Source organism: Dendrobates tinctorius, unplaced genomic scaffold (genome assembly GCF_039654945.1).
Source record: "Dendrobates tinctorius isolate UK_male_01 unplaced genomic scaffold, ASM3965494v1 ptg000021l, whole genome shotgun sequence".
Classification (NCBI taxonomy): Eukaryota; Metazoa; Chordata; class Amphibia; order Anura; family Dendrobatidae; genus Dendrobates; species Dendrobates tinctorius.
The window spans coordinates 30,197,409-30,215,961 of record NW_027361689.1 but is presented as its reverse complement, the minus strand read 5'-3'; positions in this window follow the sequence as shown (position 1 = coordinate 30,215,961).

Sequence of the window (18,553 nt, the reverse complement as noted above, 5' to 3'; positions counted from 1 at the left end):
TGTACTAAATCTCAAATAAGAAGCAACAAAGATCAGCTCACCCCCACTCCAGTCCCACCGGACGGATCATGCAGTGCTGCACGTAGTATGAAGGTGAAGCAGAAGTCCAGCGAGGGTTAAATCCATAAAAACAAATATTTGAGAGGGGAGCAAGATCGCACTAAATATCAAAAAACAAGCTCACCTCCGCTCCAGGCCCACCGCACAGATCATGCAGTGCTGTAAGTAGTATGAAGGTGAAGCAGAAGTCCAGCGAGGGTGATATTCATAAAAAAACCAAATGATATTTGTGAGGGGAGCAAGATTGCACTAAATATCAAAAAAGAAGCAACAAAGATCAGCTCACCTCCACTCCAGTCCCACCGCACGGATCATGCAGTGCTGCACGTAGTATGAAGGTGAACCAGAAGTCAAGCGAGGATGATATCCATAAAAAAACAAATTATATTTGAGAGGGGAGCAAGATCACACCAAATATCAAAAAAGAAGCAACAAAGATCAGCTCACCTCCTGTCCAGTCCCACCGCGCGGATCATGCAGTGCTGCAAATAGTATGAAAGTGAAGCAGATGTCCAGCAAGGGTGACATCCATTAAAAAAAACAAATGATATTTGAGAGGGGAGCAAGATCACACTAAATATCAAAAAACAAGCAACAAAGATCAGGTCACCTCCTCTCCAGTCCCACCGCGCGGATCATGCAGTGCTGCAAGTAGTATGAAAGTGAATCAGAAGTCCAGCAAGGGTGATATCCATTAAAAAACAAATGATATTTGAGAGGGGAGCAAGATCACACTAAAGATCAAAACACGAGCAATAAAGATCAGATCACCTCCGCTCCAGTCCCACCGCACAGATCATGCAGTGCTGTAAGTAGTATGAAGGTGAAGCAGAAGTCCAGCGAGGGTGATATTCATAAAAAAAACAAATGATATTTGTGAGGGGAGCAAGATTGCACTAAATATAAAAAAAGAAGCAACAAAGATCACCTCACCTCCACTCCAGTCCTATCGCACAGACCATGCAGTGCTGTAAGCAGTATGAAGGTGAAGCAGAAGTCCAGCGAGGGTGAAATCCATAAAAAAACAAATGGTATATGAGAGGGGAGCAAGATCTCACTAAATGTCAAAAAAGAAGCAACAAAGATCAGCTCACCTCCTCTCCACTCCCACCGCACGGATCATGCAGTGCTGCATGTAGTATGAAGGTGAAGCAGAAGTCCAGCGAGGGTGAAACCCATAAAAAAACGAATGATATTTGAGAGGGGAGCAAGATCGCACTAAATATCAAAAAAGAAGCAACAAAGATCAGCTCACCTCCGCTCCAGTCCCACCGCACAGATCATGCAGTGCTGCAAATAGTATGAAAGTGAAGCAGATGTCCAGCAAGGGTGATAACCATTAAAAAAACATATGATATTTGAGAGGGGAGCAAGATCACACTAAATATCAAAAAACAAGCAACAAAGATCAGGTCACCTCCTCTCCAGTCCTATCGCACAGACCATGCAGTGCTGTAAGCAGTATGAAGGTGAAGCAGAAGTCCAGCGAGGGTGATATCCATAAAAAAACAAATGGTATATGAGAGGGGAGCAAGATCTCACTAAATATCAAAAAAGAAGCAACAAAGATCAGCTCACCTCCTCTCCACTCCCACCGCACGGATCATGCAGTGCTGCATGTAGTATGAAGGTGAAGCAGAAGTCCAGCGAGGGTGAAACCCATAAAAAAACTAATGATATTTGAGAGGGGAGCAAGATCGCACTAAATATCAAAAAAGAAGCAACAAAGATCAGCTCACCTCCTTTCCAGTCCCGTCGCGGTGATCATGCCGTGCTGCAAGCAGTATGAAGGTGAAGCAGAAGTCCAGCGAGAGTGATATCCAAAAAAAAACAAATTATATTTGAGAGGGGAGCAAGATCACACTAAATATCAAAAAAGAAGCAACAAAGATCAGCTCACCTCCTGTCCAGTCCCACCGCGCGGATCATACAGTGCTGCAAATAGTATGAAAGTGAAGCAGATGTCCAGCAAGCGTGACATCCATTAAAAAAACAAATGATATTTGAAAGGGGAGCAAGATCACACTAAATATCAAAAAACAAGCAACAAAGATCAGGTCACCTTCTCTCCAGTCCCACCGCGCGGATCATGCAGTTCTGCAAGTAGTATGAAAGTGAATCAGAAGTCCAGCAAGGGTGATATCCATTAAAAAAACAAATGATACTTGAGAGGGGAGAAAGATCACACTAAATATCAAAACACGAGCAATAAAGATCAGCTCACCTCCGCTCCAGTCCCACCGCACAGATCATGCAGTGCTGTAAGTAGTATGAAGGTGAAGCAGAAGTCCAGCGAGGGTTAAATCCATAAAAAACAAATATTTGAGAGGGGAGCAAGATCGCACTAAATATCAAAAAACAAGCAACAAAGATCAGCTCACCACCACTCCAGTCCCACCGCACGGATCATGCAGTGCTGCACGTACTATGAAGGTGAAGCAGAAGTCAAGCGAGGATGATATCCATAAAAAAACAAATTATATTTGAGAGGGGAGCAAGATCACACTAAATATCAAAAAAGAAGCAATAAAGATCAGCTCATCTCCTGCCCAGTCCCACCGCGCGGATCATGCAGTGCTGCAAATAGTATGAAAGTGAAGCAGATGTCCAGCAAGGGTGATATCCATTAAAAAACAAATGATATTTGAGAGGGGAGCAAGATCACACTAAATATCAGAAAATAAGCAACAAAGATCAGGTCACCTCCTCTCCAGTCCCACCGCGCGGATCATGCAGTGCTGCAAGTAGTAAGAAAATGAATCAGATGTCCAGCAAGGGTGATACCCATTAAAAAACAAATGATATTTGAGAGGGGAGCAAGATCACACTAAATATCAAAACACGAGCAATAAAGATCAGATCACCTCCGCTCCAGTCCCACCGCACAGATCATGCAGTGCTGCAAATAGTATGAAAGTGAAGCAGATGTCCAGCGAGGGTGATATCCATAAAAAAACAAATGGTATATGAGAGGGGAGCAAGATCGCACTAAATATCAAAAAAGAAGCAACAAAGATCAGCTCACCTCCTCTCCACTCCCACCGCACGGATCATGCAGTGCTGCATGTAGTATGAAGGTGAAGCAGAAGTCCAGCGAGGGTGAAACCCATAAAAAAACTAATGATATTTGAGAGGGGAGCAAGATCACACTAAATATCAAAAAAGAAGCAACAAAGATCAGCTCACCTCCTTTCCAGTCCCGTCGCGGTGATCATGCCGTGCTGCAAGCAGTATGAAGGTGAAGCAGAAGTCCAGCGAGAGTGATATCCAAAAAAAAACAAATTATATTTGAGAGGGGAGCAAGATCACACTAAATATCAAAAAAGAAGCAACAAAGATCAGCTCACCTTCTCTCCAGTCCCACCGCGCGGATCATGCAGTGCTGCAAGTAGTATGAAAGTGAATCAGAAGTCCAGCAAGGGTGATATCCATTAAAAAAACAAATGATATTTGAGAGGGGAGAAAGATCACACTAAATATCAAAACACGAGCAATAAAGATCAGCTCACCTCCGCTCCAGTCCCACCGCACAGATCATGCAGTGCTGTAAGTAGTATGAAGGTGAAGCAGAAGTCCAGCGAGGGTTAAATCCATAAAAAACAAATATTTGAGAGGGGAGCAAGATCGCACTAAATATCAAAAAACAAGCAACAAAGATCAGCTCACCACCGCTCCAGTCCCACCGCACAGATCTTGCAGTGCTGTAAGTAGTATGAAGGTGAAGCAGAAGTCCAGCGAGGATGATATCCATAAAAAAAAAATTATATTTGAGAGAGGAGCAAGATCACACCAAATATCAAAAAAGAAGCAACAAAGATCAGCTCACCTCCTGTCCAGTCCCACCGCGCGGATTATGCAGTGCTGCAAATAGTATGAAAGTGAAGCAGATGTCCAGCAAGGGTGATATCCACTAAAAAAACAAATGATATTTGAGAGGGGAGCAAGATCACACTAAATATCAAAAAACAAGCAACAAAGATCAGGTCACCTCCTCTCCAGTCCCACCACGCGGATCATGCAGTGCTGCAAGTAGTATGAAAGTGAATCAGAAGTCCATGCAAGGGTGATATCCATTAAAAAAACAAATGATATTTGAGAGGGGAGCAAGATCACACTAAATATCAAAACACGAGCAATAAAGATCAGATCACCTCCGCTCCAGTCCCACTGCACAGATCATGCAGTGCTGTAAGTAGTATGAAGTGAAGCAGAAGTCCAGTGAGTGTGATATTCATTAAAAAAAACAAATGATATTTGTGAGGGGAGCAAGATTGCACTAAATATCAAAAAAGAAGCAACAAAGATCACCTCACCTCCACTCCAGTCCCACCGCACGGATCATGCAGTGCTGCACGTAGTATGAAGGTGAAGCCGAAGTCCAGCGAGGGTGAAACCCATAAAAAAACTAATGATATTTGAGAGGGGAGCAAGATCGCACTAAATATCAAAAAAGAAGCAACAAAGATCAGCTCACCTCCTTTCCAGTCCCGTCGCGGTGATCATGCCGTGCTGCAAGCAGTATGAAGGTGAAGCAGAAGTCCAGCGAGAGTGATATCCATAAAAAAACAAATTATATTTGAGAGGGGAGCAAGATCACACTAAATATCAAAAAAGAAGCAACAAAGATCAGCTCACCTCCTGTCCAGTCCCACCGCGCGGATCATGCAGTGCTGCAAATAGTAAGAAAGTGAAGCAGATGTCCAGCAAGCGTGACTTCCATTAAAAAAACAAATGATATTTGAAAGGGGAGCAAGATCACACTAAATATCAAAAAACAAGCAACAAAGATCAGGTCACCTCGTCTCCAATCTCACTGCGCGGATCATGCAGTGCTGCAAGTAGTATGAAAGTGAATCAGAAGTCCAGCAAGGGTGATATCCATTAAAAAATCGAAAGATATTTGACAGGGGAGAAAGATCACACTAAATATCAATACACGAGCAATAAAGATCAGCTCACCTCCGCTCCAGTCCCACCGAACAGATCATGCAGTGCTGTAAGTAGTATGAAGGTGAAGCAGAAGTCCAGCGAGGGTTAAATCCATAAAAAACAAATATTTGAGAGGGGAGCAAGATCGCACTAAATATCAAAAAACAACCAACAAAGATCAGCTCACCTCCGCTCCAGTCCCACCGCACAGATCATGCAGTGCTGTAAGTAGTATGAAGGTGAAGCAGAAGTCCAGCGAGGATGATATCCCTAAAAAAACAAATTATATTTGAGAGGGAAGCAAGATCACACCAAATATCAAAAAAGAAGCAACAAAGATCAGCTCACCTTCTCTCCAGTCCCACCGCGCGGATCATGCAGTGCTGCAAGTAGTATGAAAGTGAATCAGAAGTCCAGCAAGGGTGACATCCACTAAAAAAACAAATGATATTTGAGAGGGGAGCAAGATCACACTAAATATCAAAACAAAAGCAATAAAGATCAGATCACCTCCGCTCCAGTCCCACCGCACAGATCATGCAGTGCTGTAAGTAGTATGAAGTGAAGCAGAAGTCCAGCGAGGGTGATATTCATTAAAAAAACAAATGATATTTGTGAGGGGAGCAAGATTGCACTAAATATCAAAAAAGAAGCAACAAAGATCAGCTCACCTCCACTCCAGTCCCACCGCACGGATCATGCAGTGCTGCACGTAGTATGAAGGTGAAGCAGTAGTCAAGCAAGGATGATATCCATAAAAAACAAATTATATTTGAGAGGGGAGCAAGATCACACCAAATTTAAAAAAAGAAGAAACAAAGATCAGCTCACCTCCTGTCCAGTCCCACCGCGCGGATCATGCAGTGCTGCAAATAGTATGAAAGTGAAGCAGATGTCCAGCAAGGGTGACATCCATTAAAAAAACAAATGATATTTGAGAGGGGAGCAAGATCACACTAAATATCAAAAAACAAGCAACAAAGATCAGGTCACCTCCTCTCCAGTCCCACCGCGCGGATCATGCCGTGCTGCAAGTAGTATGAAAGTGAATCAGAAGTCCAGCAAGGGTGATATCCATTAAAAAAACAAATGATATTTGAGAGGGGAGCAAGATCACACTAAATATCAAAACACGAGCAATAAAGATCAGACCACCTCCGCTCCAGTCCCACCGCACAGATCATGCAGTGCTGTAAGTAGTATGAAGTGAAGCAGAAGTCCAGCTAGGGTTAAATCCATAAAAAACAAATATTTGAGAGGGGAGCAAGATTGCACTAAATTTCAAAAAAGAAGCAACAAAGATCAGCTCACCTCCACTCCAGTCCCACCGCACGGATCATGCAGTGCTGCACGTAGTATGAAGGTGAAGCAGAAGTCAAGCGAGGATGATATCCATAAAAAAACAAATTATATTTGAGAGGGGAGCAAGATCACACTAAATATCAAAAAAGAAGCAACAAAGATCAGCTCATCTCCTGCCCAGTCCCACCGCGCGGATCATGCAGTGCTGCAAATAGTATGAAAGTGAAGCAGATGTCCAGCAAGGGTGATATCCATTAAAAAACAAATGATATTTGAGAGGGGAGCAAGATCACACTAAATATCAGAAAACAAGCAACAAAGATCAGGTCACCTCCTCTCCAGTCCCACCGCGCGGATCATGCAGTGCTGCAAGTAGTAAGAAAATGAATCAGAAGTCCAGCAAGGGTGATAGCCATTAAAAAACAAATGATATTTGAGAGGGGAGCAAGATCACACTAAATTTCAAAACACGAGCAATAAAGATCAGCTCACCTCCGCTCCAGTCCCACCGCACAGATCATGCAGTGCTGTAAGTAGTATGAAGGTGAAGCAGAAGTCCAGCGAGGGTGATATTCATAAAAAAATAAATGATATTTGTGAGGGGAGCAAGATTGCACTAAATATCAAAAAAGAAGCAACAAAGATCAGCTCACCTCCACTCCAGTCCCACCGCACGGATCATGCAGTGCTGCACATAGTATGAAGGTGAAGCAGAAGTCAAGCGAGGATGATATCCATAAAAAACAAATGATATTCGAGAGAGTAGCAAGATGGCACTAAATATCTAAAAACAAGCTTCAAAGATCAGCTCACCTCCTTTCCAGTCCCACAGCGGTGATCATGCCATGCTGCAAGCAGTTTGAAGGTGAAGCAGAAGTCCAGCGAGGGTGATATCCATAAAAAAACAAATTATATTTGAGAGGGGAGCAAGATCACACAAAATATCAAAAAAGAAGCAACAAAGATCAGCTCACCTCCTCTCCAGTCCCACCGCACAGATCATGCAGTTCTGTAAGTAGTATTAAGGTGAAGCAGAAGTCCAGCGAGGGTGAAACCCAAAAAAACAAATGATATTTGACAGGGGAGCAAGATCACACTAAATATCAAAAAAGAAGCAACAAAGATCAGCTCACCTCCTGTCCAGTAACACCGCACGGATCATGCAATGCTGCAAGTAGTATCAAAGTGAAGCAGATGTCCAGCAATGGTGATATCCATCAAAAAAACATGATATTTCAGAGGGGAGCAAGATCGCACAAAATATCAAAAAAGAAGCAACAAAGATCAGCTCACCTCCTCTTCAGTCCCGCCGCGGTGATCATGCCGTGCTGCAATTAGTATGAAGGTGAAGCAGAAGTCCAACGAGGGTGAAATCCATTAAAGAAACAAATGATATTTGAGAGGGGAGCAAGATCACACTAAATATAAAAAAAGAAGCAACAAAGATCAGTTCACCTCCTCTCCAGTCCCACCGCACAGATCATGCAGTGCTGTAAGTAGTATGAAGGTGAAGCAGAAGTCCAGCGAGGGTGATATTCCTAAAAAAACAAATGATATTTTTGAGGGGAGCAAGATTGTACTAAATATCAAAAAAGAAGCAACAAAGATCAGCTCACCCCTACTCCAGTCCCACCGGACGGATCATGTAGTGCTGCACGTAGTATGAAGGTGAAGCAGAAGTCCAGCGAGGATGATATCCATAAAAAAACAAATGATATTCAAGAGAGTAGCAAGATGGCACTAAATATCTAAAAATAAGCTTCAAAGATCAGCTCACCTCCTCTCCAGTCCCACTGCGCTGATCATGCAGTGCTGCAAGTAGTGTGAAGGTGAAGCAGAAGTCCAGCAAGAGTAATACCCATAAAACAACAAATGATGTTTGAGAGGGGAGCAAGATAGCACTAAATATCAAAAAAGAAGCAACAAATATCAGCTCACCTCCTGTCCAGGCCCACCGCACGGATCATGCAGTGCTGCAAATAGTATGAAAGTGAAGCAGAAGTCCAGCGAGGGTGATATTCATAAAAAAAACAAATGATATTTGTGAGGGGAGCAAGATTGCACTAAATATCAAAAAAGAAGCAACAAAGATCACCTCACCTCCACTCCAGTCCCACCGCACGGATCATGCAGTGCTGCACGTACTATGAAGGTGAAGCAGAAGTCAAGCGAGGATGATATCCATAAAAAAACAAATTATATTTGAGAGGGGAGCAAGATCACACTAAATATCAAAAAAGAAGCAACAAAGATCAGCTCATCTCCTGCCCAGTCCCACCGCGCGGATCATGCAGTGCTGCAAATAGTATGAAAGTGAAGCAGATGTCCAGCAAGGGTGATATCCATTAAAAAACAAATGATATTTGAGAGGGGAGCAAGATCACACTAAATATCAGAAAACAAGCAACAAAGATCAGGTCACCTTCTCTCCAGTCCCACCGAGCGGATCATGCAGTGCTGCAAGTAGTAAGAAAATGAATCAGATGTCCAGCAAGGGTGATATCCATTAAAAAACAAATGATATTTGAGAGGGGAGCAAGATCACACTAAATATCAAAACACGAGCAATAAAGATCAGCTCACCTCCGCTCCAGTCCCACCGCACAGATCATGCAGTGCTGCAAATAGTATGAAAGTGAAGCAGATGTCCAGCAAGGGTGATATCCATTAAAAAAACATATGATATTTGAGAGGGGAGCAAGATCACACTAAATATCAAAAAACAAGCAACAAAGATCAGGTCACCTCCTCTCCAGTCCTATCGCACAGACCATGCAGTGCTGTAAGCAGTATGAAGGTGAAGCAGAAGTCCAGCGAGGGTGATATCCATAAAAAAACAAATGGTATATGAGAGGGGAGCAAGATCTCACTAAATATCAAAAAAGAAGCAACAAAGATCAGCTCACCTCCTCTCCACTCCCACCGCACGGATCATGCAGTGCTGCATGTAGTATGAAGGTGAAGCAGAAGTCCAGCGAGGGTGAAACCCATAAAAAAACTAATGATATTTGAGAGGGGAGCAAGATCGCACTAAATATCAAAAAAGAAGCAACAAAGATCAGCTCACCTCCGCTCCAGTCCCACCGCACAGATCATGCAGTGCTGCAAATAGTATGAAAGTGAAGCAGATGTCCAGCAAGGGTGATATCCATTAAAAAAACATATGATATTTGAGAGGGGAGCAAGATCACACTAAATATCAAAAAACAAGCAACAAAGATCAGGTCACCTCCTCTCCAGTCCTATCGCACAGACCATGCAGTGCTGTAAGCAGTATGAAGGTGAAGCAGAAGTCCAGCGAGGGTGATATCCATAAAAAAACAAATGGTATATGAGAGGGGAGCAAGATCTCACTAAATATCAAAAAAGAAGCAACAAAGATCAGCTCACCTCCTCTCCACTCCCACTGCACGGATCATGCAGTGCTGCATGTAGTATGAAGGTGAAGCAGAAGTCCAGCGAGGGTGAAACCCATAAAAAAACTAATGATATTTGAGAGGGGAGCAAGATCGCACTAAATATCAAAAAAGAAGCAACAAAGATCAGCTCACCTCCTTTCCAGTCCCGTCGCGGTGATCATGCCGTGCTGCAAGCAGTATGAAGGTGAAGCAGAAGTCCAGCGAGAGTGATATCCAAAAAAAAACAAATTATATTTGAGAGGGGAGCAAGATCACACTAAATATCAAAAAAGAAGCAACAAAGATCAGCTCACCTCCTGTCCAGTCCCACCGCGCGGATCATACAGTGCTGCAAATAGTATGAAAGTGAAGCAGATGTCCAGCAAGCGTGACATCCATTAAAAAAACAAATGATATTTGAAAGGGGAGCAAGATCACACTAAATATCAAAAAACAAGCAACAAAGATCAGGTCACCTTCTCTCCAGTCCCACCGCGCGGATCATGCAGTGCTGCAAGTAGTATGAAAGTGAATCAGAAGTCCAGCAAGGGTGATATCCATTAAAAAAACAAATGATATTTGAGAGGGGAGAAAGATCACACTAAATATCAAAACACGAGCAATAAAGATCAGCTCACCTCCGCTCCAGTCCCACCGCACAGATCATGCAGTGCTGTAAGTAGTATGAAGGTGAAGCAGAAGTCCAGCGAGGGTTAAATCCATAAAAAACAAATATTTGAGAGGGGAGCAAGATCGCACTAAATATCAAAAAACAAGCAACAAAGATCAGCTCACCACCGCTCCAGTCCCACCGCACAGATCTTGCAGTGCTGTAAGTAGTATGAAGGTGAAGCAGAAGTCCAGCGAGGATGATATCCATAAAAAAAAAATTATATTTGAGAGAGGAGCAAGATCACACCAAATATCAAAAAAGAAGCAACAAAGATCAGCTCACCTCCTGTCCAGTCCCACCGCGCGGATTATGCAGTGCTGCAAATAGTATGAAAGTGAAGCAGATGTCCAGCAAGGGTGATAACCACTAAAAAAACAAATGATATTTGAGAGGGGAGCAAGATCACACTAAATATCAAAAAACAAGCAACAAAGATGAGGTCACCTCCTCTCCAGTCCCACCACGCGGATCATGCAGTGCTGCAAGTAGTATGAAAGTGAATCAGAAGTCCAGCAAGGGTGATATCCATTAAAAAAACAAATGATATTTGAGAGGGGAGCAAGATCACACTAAATATCAAAACACGAGCAATAAAGATCAGATCACCTCCGCTCCAGTCCCACTGCACAGATCATGCAGTGCTGTAAGTAGTATGAAGTGAAGCAGAAGTCCAGTGAGTGTGATATTCATTAAAAAAAACAAATGATATTTGTGAGGGGAGCAAGATTGCACTAAATATCAAAAAAGAAGCAACAAAGATCACCTCACCTCCACTCCAGTCCCACCGCACGGATCATGCAGTGCTGCACGTAGTATGAAGGTGAAGCCGAAGTCCAGCGAGGGTGAAACCCATAAAAAAACTAATGATATTTGAGAGGGGAGCAAGATCGCACTAAATATCAAAAAAGAAGCAACAAAGATCAGCTCACCTCCTTTCCAGTCCCGTCGCGGTGATCATGCCGTGCTGCAAGCAGTATGAAGGTGAAGCAGAAGTCCAGCGAGAGTGATATCCATAAAAAAACAAATTATATTTGAGAGGGGAGCAAGATCACACTAAATATCAAAAAAGAAGCAACAAAGATCAGCTCACCTCCTGTCCAGTCCCACCGCGCGGATCATGCAGTGCTGCAAATAGTATGAAAGTGAAGCAGATGTCCAGCAAGCGTGACTTCCATTAAAAAAACAAATGATATTTGAAAGGGGAGCAAGATCACACTAAATATCAAAAAACAAGCAACAAAGATCAGGTCACCTCGTCTCCAATCTCACTGCGCGGATCATGCAGTGCTGCAAGTAGTATGAAAGTGAATCAGAAGTCCAGCAAGGGTGATATCCATTAAAAAATCAAATGATATTTGACAGGGGAGAAAGATCACACTAAATATCAATACACGAGCAATAAAGATCAGCTCACCTCCGCTCCAGTCCCACCGAACAGATCATGCAGTGCTGTAAGTAGTATGAAGGTGAAGCAGAAGTCCAGCGAGGGTTAAATCCATAAAAAACAAATATTTGAGAGGGGAGCAAGATCGCACTAAATATCAAAAAACAACCAACAAAGATCAGCTCACCTCCGCTCCAGTCCCACCGCACAGATCATGCAGTGCTGTAAGTAGTATGAAGGTGAAGCAGAAGTCCAGCGAGGATGATATCCCTAAAAAAACAAATTATATTTGAGAGGGAAGCAAGATCACACCAAATATCAAAAAAGAAGCAACAAAGATCAGCTCACCTTCTCTCCAGTCCCACCGCGCGGATCATGCAGTGCTGCAAGTAGTATGAAAGTGAATCAGAAGTCCAGCAAGGGTGATATCCACTAAAAAAACAAATGATATTTGAGAGGGGAGCAAGATCACACTAAATATCAAAACACAAGCAATAAAGATCAGATCACCTCCGCTCCAGTCCCACCGCACAGATCATGCAGTGCTGTAAGTAGTATGAAGTGAAGCAGAAGTCCAGCGAGGGTGATATTCATTAAAAAAACAAATGATATTTGTGAGGGGAGCAAGATTGCACTAAATATCAAAAAAGAAGCAACAAAGATCAGCTCACCTCCACTCCAGTCCCACCGCACGGATCATGCAGTGCTGCACGTAGTATGAAGGTGAAGCAGTAGTCAAGCAAGGATGATATCCATAAAAAACAAATTATATTTGAGAGGGGAGCAAGATCACACCAAATTTAAAAAAAGAAGAAACAAAGATCAGCTCACCTCCTGTCCAGTCCCACCGCGCGGATCATGCAGTGCTGCAAATAGTATGAAAGTGAAGCAGATGTCCAGCAAGGGTGACATCCATTAAAAAAAACAAATGATATTTGAGAGGGGAGCAAGATCACACTAAATATCAAAAAACAAGCAACAAAGATCAGGTCACCTCCTCTCCAGTCCCACCGCGCGGATCATGCCGTGCTGCAAGTAGTATGAAAGTGAATCAGAAGTCCAGCAAGGGTGATATCCATTAAAAAAACAAATGATATTTGAGAGGGGAGCAAGATCACACTAAATATCAAAACACGAGCAATAAAGATCAGACCACCTCCGCTCCAGTCCCACCGCACAGATCGTGCAGTGCTGTAAGTAGTATGAAGTGAAGCAGAAGTCCAGCTAGGGTTAAATCCATAAAAAACAAATATTTGAGAGGGGAGCAAGATTGCACTAAATTTCAAAAAAGAAGCAACAAAGATCAGCTCACCTCCACTCCAGTCCCACCGCACGGATCATGCAGTGCTGCACGTAGTATGAAGGTGAAGCAGAAGTGAAGCGAGGATGATATCCATAAAAAAACAAATTATATTTGAGAGGGGAGCAAGATCACACTAAATATCAAAAAAGAAGCAACAAAGATCAGCTCATCTCCTGCCCAGTCCCACCGCGCGGATCATGCAGTGCTGCAAATAGTATGAAAGTGAAGCAGATGTCCAGCAAGGGTGATATCCATTAAAAAACAAATGATATTTGAGAGGGGAGCAAGATCACACTAAATATCAGAAAACAAGCAACAAAGATCAGGTCACCTCCTCTCCAGTCCCACCGCGCGGATCATGCAGTGCTGCAAGTAGTAAGAAAATGAATCAGAAGTCCAGCAAGGGTGATAGCCATTAAAAAACAAATGATATTTGAGAGGGGAGCAAGATCACACTAAATTTCAAAACACGAGCAATAAAGATCAGCTCACCTCCGCTCCAGTCCCACCGCACAGATCATGCAGTGCTGTAAGTAGTATGAAGGTGAAGCAGAAGTCCAGCGAGGGTGATATTCATAAAAAAATAAATGATATTTGTGAGGGGAGCAAGATTGCACTAAATATCAAAAAAGAAGCAACAAAGATCAGCTCACCTCCACTCCAGTCCCACCGCACGGATCATGCAGTGCTGCACATAGTATGAAGGTGAAGCAGAAGTCAAGCGAGGATGATATCCATAAAAAACAAATGATATTCGAGAGAGTAGCAAGATGGCACTAAATATCTAAAAACAAGCTTCAAAGATCAGCTCACCTCCTTTCCAGTCCCACAGCGGTGATCATGCCATGCTGCAAGCAGTTTGAAGGTGAAGCAGAAGTCCAGCGAGGGTGATATCCATAAAAAAACAAATTATATTTGAGAGGGGAGCAAGATCACACAAAATATCAAAAAAGAAGCAACAAAGATCAGCTCACCTCCTCTCCAGTCCCACCGCACAGATCATGCAGTTCTGTAAGTAGTATTAAGGTGAAGCAGAAGTCCAGCGAGGGTGAAACCCAAAAAAACAAATGATATTTGACAGGGGAGCAAGATCACACTAAATATCAAAAAAGAAGCAACAAAGATCAGCTCACCTCCTGTCCAGTCCCACCGCACGGATCATGCAATGCTGCAAGTAGTATCAAAGTGAAGCAGATGTCCAGCAAAGGTGATATCCATCAAAAAAACATGATATTTCAGAGGGGAGCAAGATCGCACAAAATATCAAAAAAGAAGCAACAAAGATCAGCTCACCTCCTCTTCAGTCCCGCCGCGGTGATCATGCCGTGCCGCAATTAGTATGAAGGTGAAGCAGAAGTCCAACGAGGGTGAAATCCATTAAAGAAACAAATGATATTTGAGAGGGGAGCAAGATCACACTAAATATAAAAAAAGAAGCAACAAAGATCAGTTCACCTCCTCTCCAGTCCCACCGCACAGATCATGCAGTGCTGTAAGTAGTATGAAGGTGAAGCAGAAGTCCAGCGAGGGTGATATTCCTAAAAAAACAAATGATATTTTTGAGGGGAGCAAGATTGTACTAAATATCAAAAAAGAAGCAACAAAGATCAGCTCACCCCTACTCCAGTCCCACCGGACGGATCATGTAGTGCTGCACGTAGTATGAAGGTGAAGCAGAAGTCCAGCGAGGATGATATCCATAAAAAAACAAATGATATTCAAGAGAGTAGCAAGATGGCACTAAATATCTAAAAATAAGCTTCAAAGATCAGCTCACCTCCTCTCCAGTCCCACTGCGCTGATCATGCAGTGCTGCAAGTAGTGTGAAGGTGAAGCAGAAGTCCAGCAAGAGTAATACCCATAAAACAACAAATGATGTTTGAGAGGGGAGCAAGATAGCACTAAATATCAAAAAAGAAGCAACAAATATCAGCTCACCTCCTGTCCAGGCCCACCGCACGGATCATGCAGTGCTGCAAATAGTATGAAAGTGAAGCAGAAGTCCAGCGAGGGTGATATTCATAAAAAAAACAAATGATATTTGTGAGGGGAGCAAGATTGCACTAAATATCAAAAAAGAAGCAACAAAGATCACCTCACCTCCACTCCAGTCCCACCGCACGGATCATGCAGTGCTGCACGTACTATGAAGGTGAAGCAGAAGTCAAGCGAGGATGATATCCATAAAAAAACAAATTATATTTGAGAGGGGAGCAAGATCACACTAAATATCAAAAAAGAAGCAACAAAGATCAGCTCATCTCCTGCCCAGTCCCACCGCGCGGATCATGCAGTGCTGCAAATAGTATGAAAGTGAAGCAGATGTCCAGCAAGGGTGATATCCATTAAAAAACAAATGATATTTGAGAGGGGAGCAAGATCACACTAAATATCAGAAAACAAGCAACAAAGATCAGGTCACCTCCTCTCCAGTCCCACCGCGCGGATCATGCAGTGCTGCAAGTAGTAAGAAAATGAATCAGATGTCCAGCAAGGGTGATATTCATTAAAAAACAAATGATATTTGAGAGGGGAGCAAGATCACACTAAATATCAAAACACGAGCAATAAAGATCAGCTCACCTCCGCTCCAGTCCCACCGCACAGATCATGCAGTGCTGCAAATAGTATGAAAGTGAAGCAGATGTCCAGCAAGGGTGATATCCATTAAAAAAACATATGATATTTGAGAGGGGAGCAAGATCACACTAAATATCAAAAAACAAGCAACAAAGATCAGGTCACCTCCTCTCCAGTCCTATCGCACAGACCATGCAGTGCTGTAAGCAGTATGAAGGTGAAGCAGAAGTCCAGCGAGGGTGATATCCATAAAAAAACAAATGGTATATGAGAGGGGAGCAAGATCTCACTAAATATCAAAAAAGAAGCAACAAAGATCAGCTCACCTCCTCTCCACTCCCACCGCACGGATCATGCAGTGCTGCATGTAGTATGAAGGTGAAGCAGAAGTCCAGCGAGGGTGAAACCCATAAAAAAACTAATGATATTTGAGAGGGGAGCAAGATCGCACTAAATATCAAAAAAGAAGCAACAAATATCAGCTCACCTCCGCTCCAGTCCAACCGCACAGATCATGCAGTGCTGCAAATAGTATGAAAGTGAAGCAGATGTCCAGCAAGGGTGATATCCATTAAAAAAACATATGATATTTGAGAGGGGAGCAAGATCACACTAAATATCAAAAAACAAGCAACAAAGATCAGGTCACCTCCTCTCCAGTCCTATCGCACAGACCATGCAGTGCTGTAAGCAGTATGAAGGTGAAGCAGAAGTCCAGCGAGGGTGATATCCATAAAAAAACAAATGGTATATGAGAGGGGAGCAAGATCTCACTAAATATCAAAAAAGAAGCAACAAAGATCAGCTCACCTCCTCTCCACTCCCACCGCATGGATCATGCAGTGCTGCATGTAGTATGAAGGTGAAGCAGAAGTCCAGCGAGGGTGAAACCCATAAAAAAACTAATGATATTTGAGAGGGGAGCAAGATCGCACTAAATATCAAAAAAGAAGCAACAAAGATCAGCTCACCTCCTTTCCAGTCAAGTCGCGGTGATCATGCCGTGCTGCAAGCAGTATGAAGGTGAAGCAGAAGTCCAGCGAGAGTGATATCCAAAAAAAAACAAATTATATTTGAGAGGGGAGCAAGATCACACTAAATATCAAAAAAGAAGCAACAAAGATCAGCTCACCTCCTGTCCAGTCCCACCGCGCAGATCATACAGTGCTGCAAATAGTATGAAAGTGAAGCAGATGTCCAGCAAGCGTGACATCCATTAAAAAAACAAATGATATTTGAAAGGGGAGCAAGATCACACTAAATATCAAAAAACAAGCAACAAAGATCAGGTCACCTTCTCTCCAGTCCCACCGCGCGGATCATGCAGTTCTGCAAGTAGTATGAAAGTGAATCAGAAGTCCAGCAAGGGTGATATCCATTAAAAAAACAAATGATATTTGAGAGGGGAGAAAGATCACACTAAATATCAAAACACGAGCAATAAAGATCAGCTCACCTCCGCTCCAGTCCCACCGCACAGATCATGCAGTGCTGTAAGTAGTATGAAGGTGAAGCAGAAGTCCAGCGAGGGTTAAATCCATAAAAAACAAATATTTGAGAGGGGAGCAAGATCGCACTAAATATCAAAAAACAAGCAACAAAGATCAGCTCACCACCACTCCAGTCCCACCGCACGGATCATGCAGTGCTGCACGTACTATGAAGGTGAAGCAGAAGTCAAGCGAGGATGATATCCATAAAAAAACAAATTATATTTGAGAGGGGAGCAAGATCACACTAAATATCAAAAAAGAAGCAACAAAGATCAGCTCATCTCCTGCCCAGTCCCACCGCGCGGATCATGCAGTGCTGCAAATAGTATGAAAGTGAAGCAGATGTCCAGCAAGGGTGATATCCATTAAAAAACAAATGATATTTGAGAGGGGAGCAAGATCACACTAAATATCAGAAAACAAGCAACAAAGATCAGGTCACCTCCTCTCCAGTCCCACCGCGCGGATCATGCAGTGCTGCAAGTAGTAAGAAAATGAATCAGATGTCCAGCAAGGGTGATACCCATTAAAAAACAAATGATATTTGAGAGGGGAGCAAGATCACACTAAATATCAAAACACGAGCAATAAAGATCAGATCACCTCCGCTCCAGTCCCACCGCACAGATCATGCAGTGCTGCAAATAGTATGAAAGTGAAGCAGATGTCCAGCGAGGGTGATATCCATAAAAAAACAAATGGTATATGAGAGGGGAGCAAGATCGCACTAAATATCAAAAAAGAAGCAACAAAGATCAGCTCACCTCCTCTCCACTCCCACCGCACGGATCATGCAGTGCTGCATGTAGTATGAAGGTGAAGCAGAAGTCCAGCGAGGGTGAAACCCATAAAAAAACTAATGATATTTGAGAGGGGAGCAAGATCACACTAAATATCAAAAAAGAAGCAACAAAGATCAGCTCACCTCCTTTCCAGTCCCGTCGCGGTGATCATGCCGTGCTGCAAGCAGTATGAAGGTGAAGCAGAAGTCCAGCGAGAGTGATATCCAAAAAAAAACAAATTATATTTGAGAGGGGAGCAAGATCACACTAAATATCAAAAAAGAAGCAACAAAGATCAGCTCACCTTCTCTCCAGTCCCACCGCGCGGATCATGCAGTGCTGCAAGTAGTATGAAAGTGAATCAGAAGTCCAGCAAGGGTGATATCCATTAAAAAAACAAATGATATTTGAGAGGGGAGAAAGATCACACTAAATATCAAAACACGAGCAATAAAGATCAGCTCACCTCCGCTCCAGTCCCACCGCACAGATCATGCAGTGCTGTAAGTAGTATGAAGGTGAAGCAGAAGTCCAGCGAGGGTTAAATTCATAAAAAACAAATATTTGAGAGGGGAGCAAGATCGCACTAAATATCAAAAAACAAGCAACAAAGATCAGCTCACCACCGCTCCAGTCCCACCGCACAGAT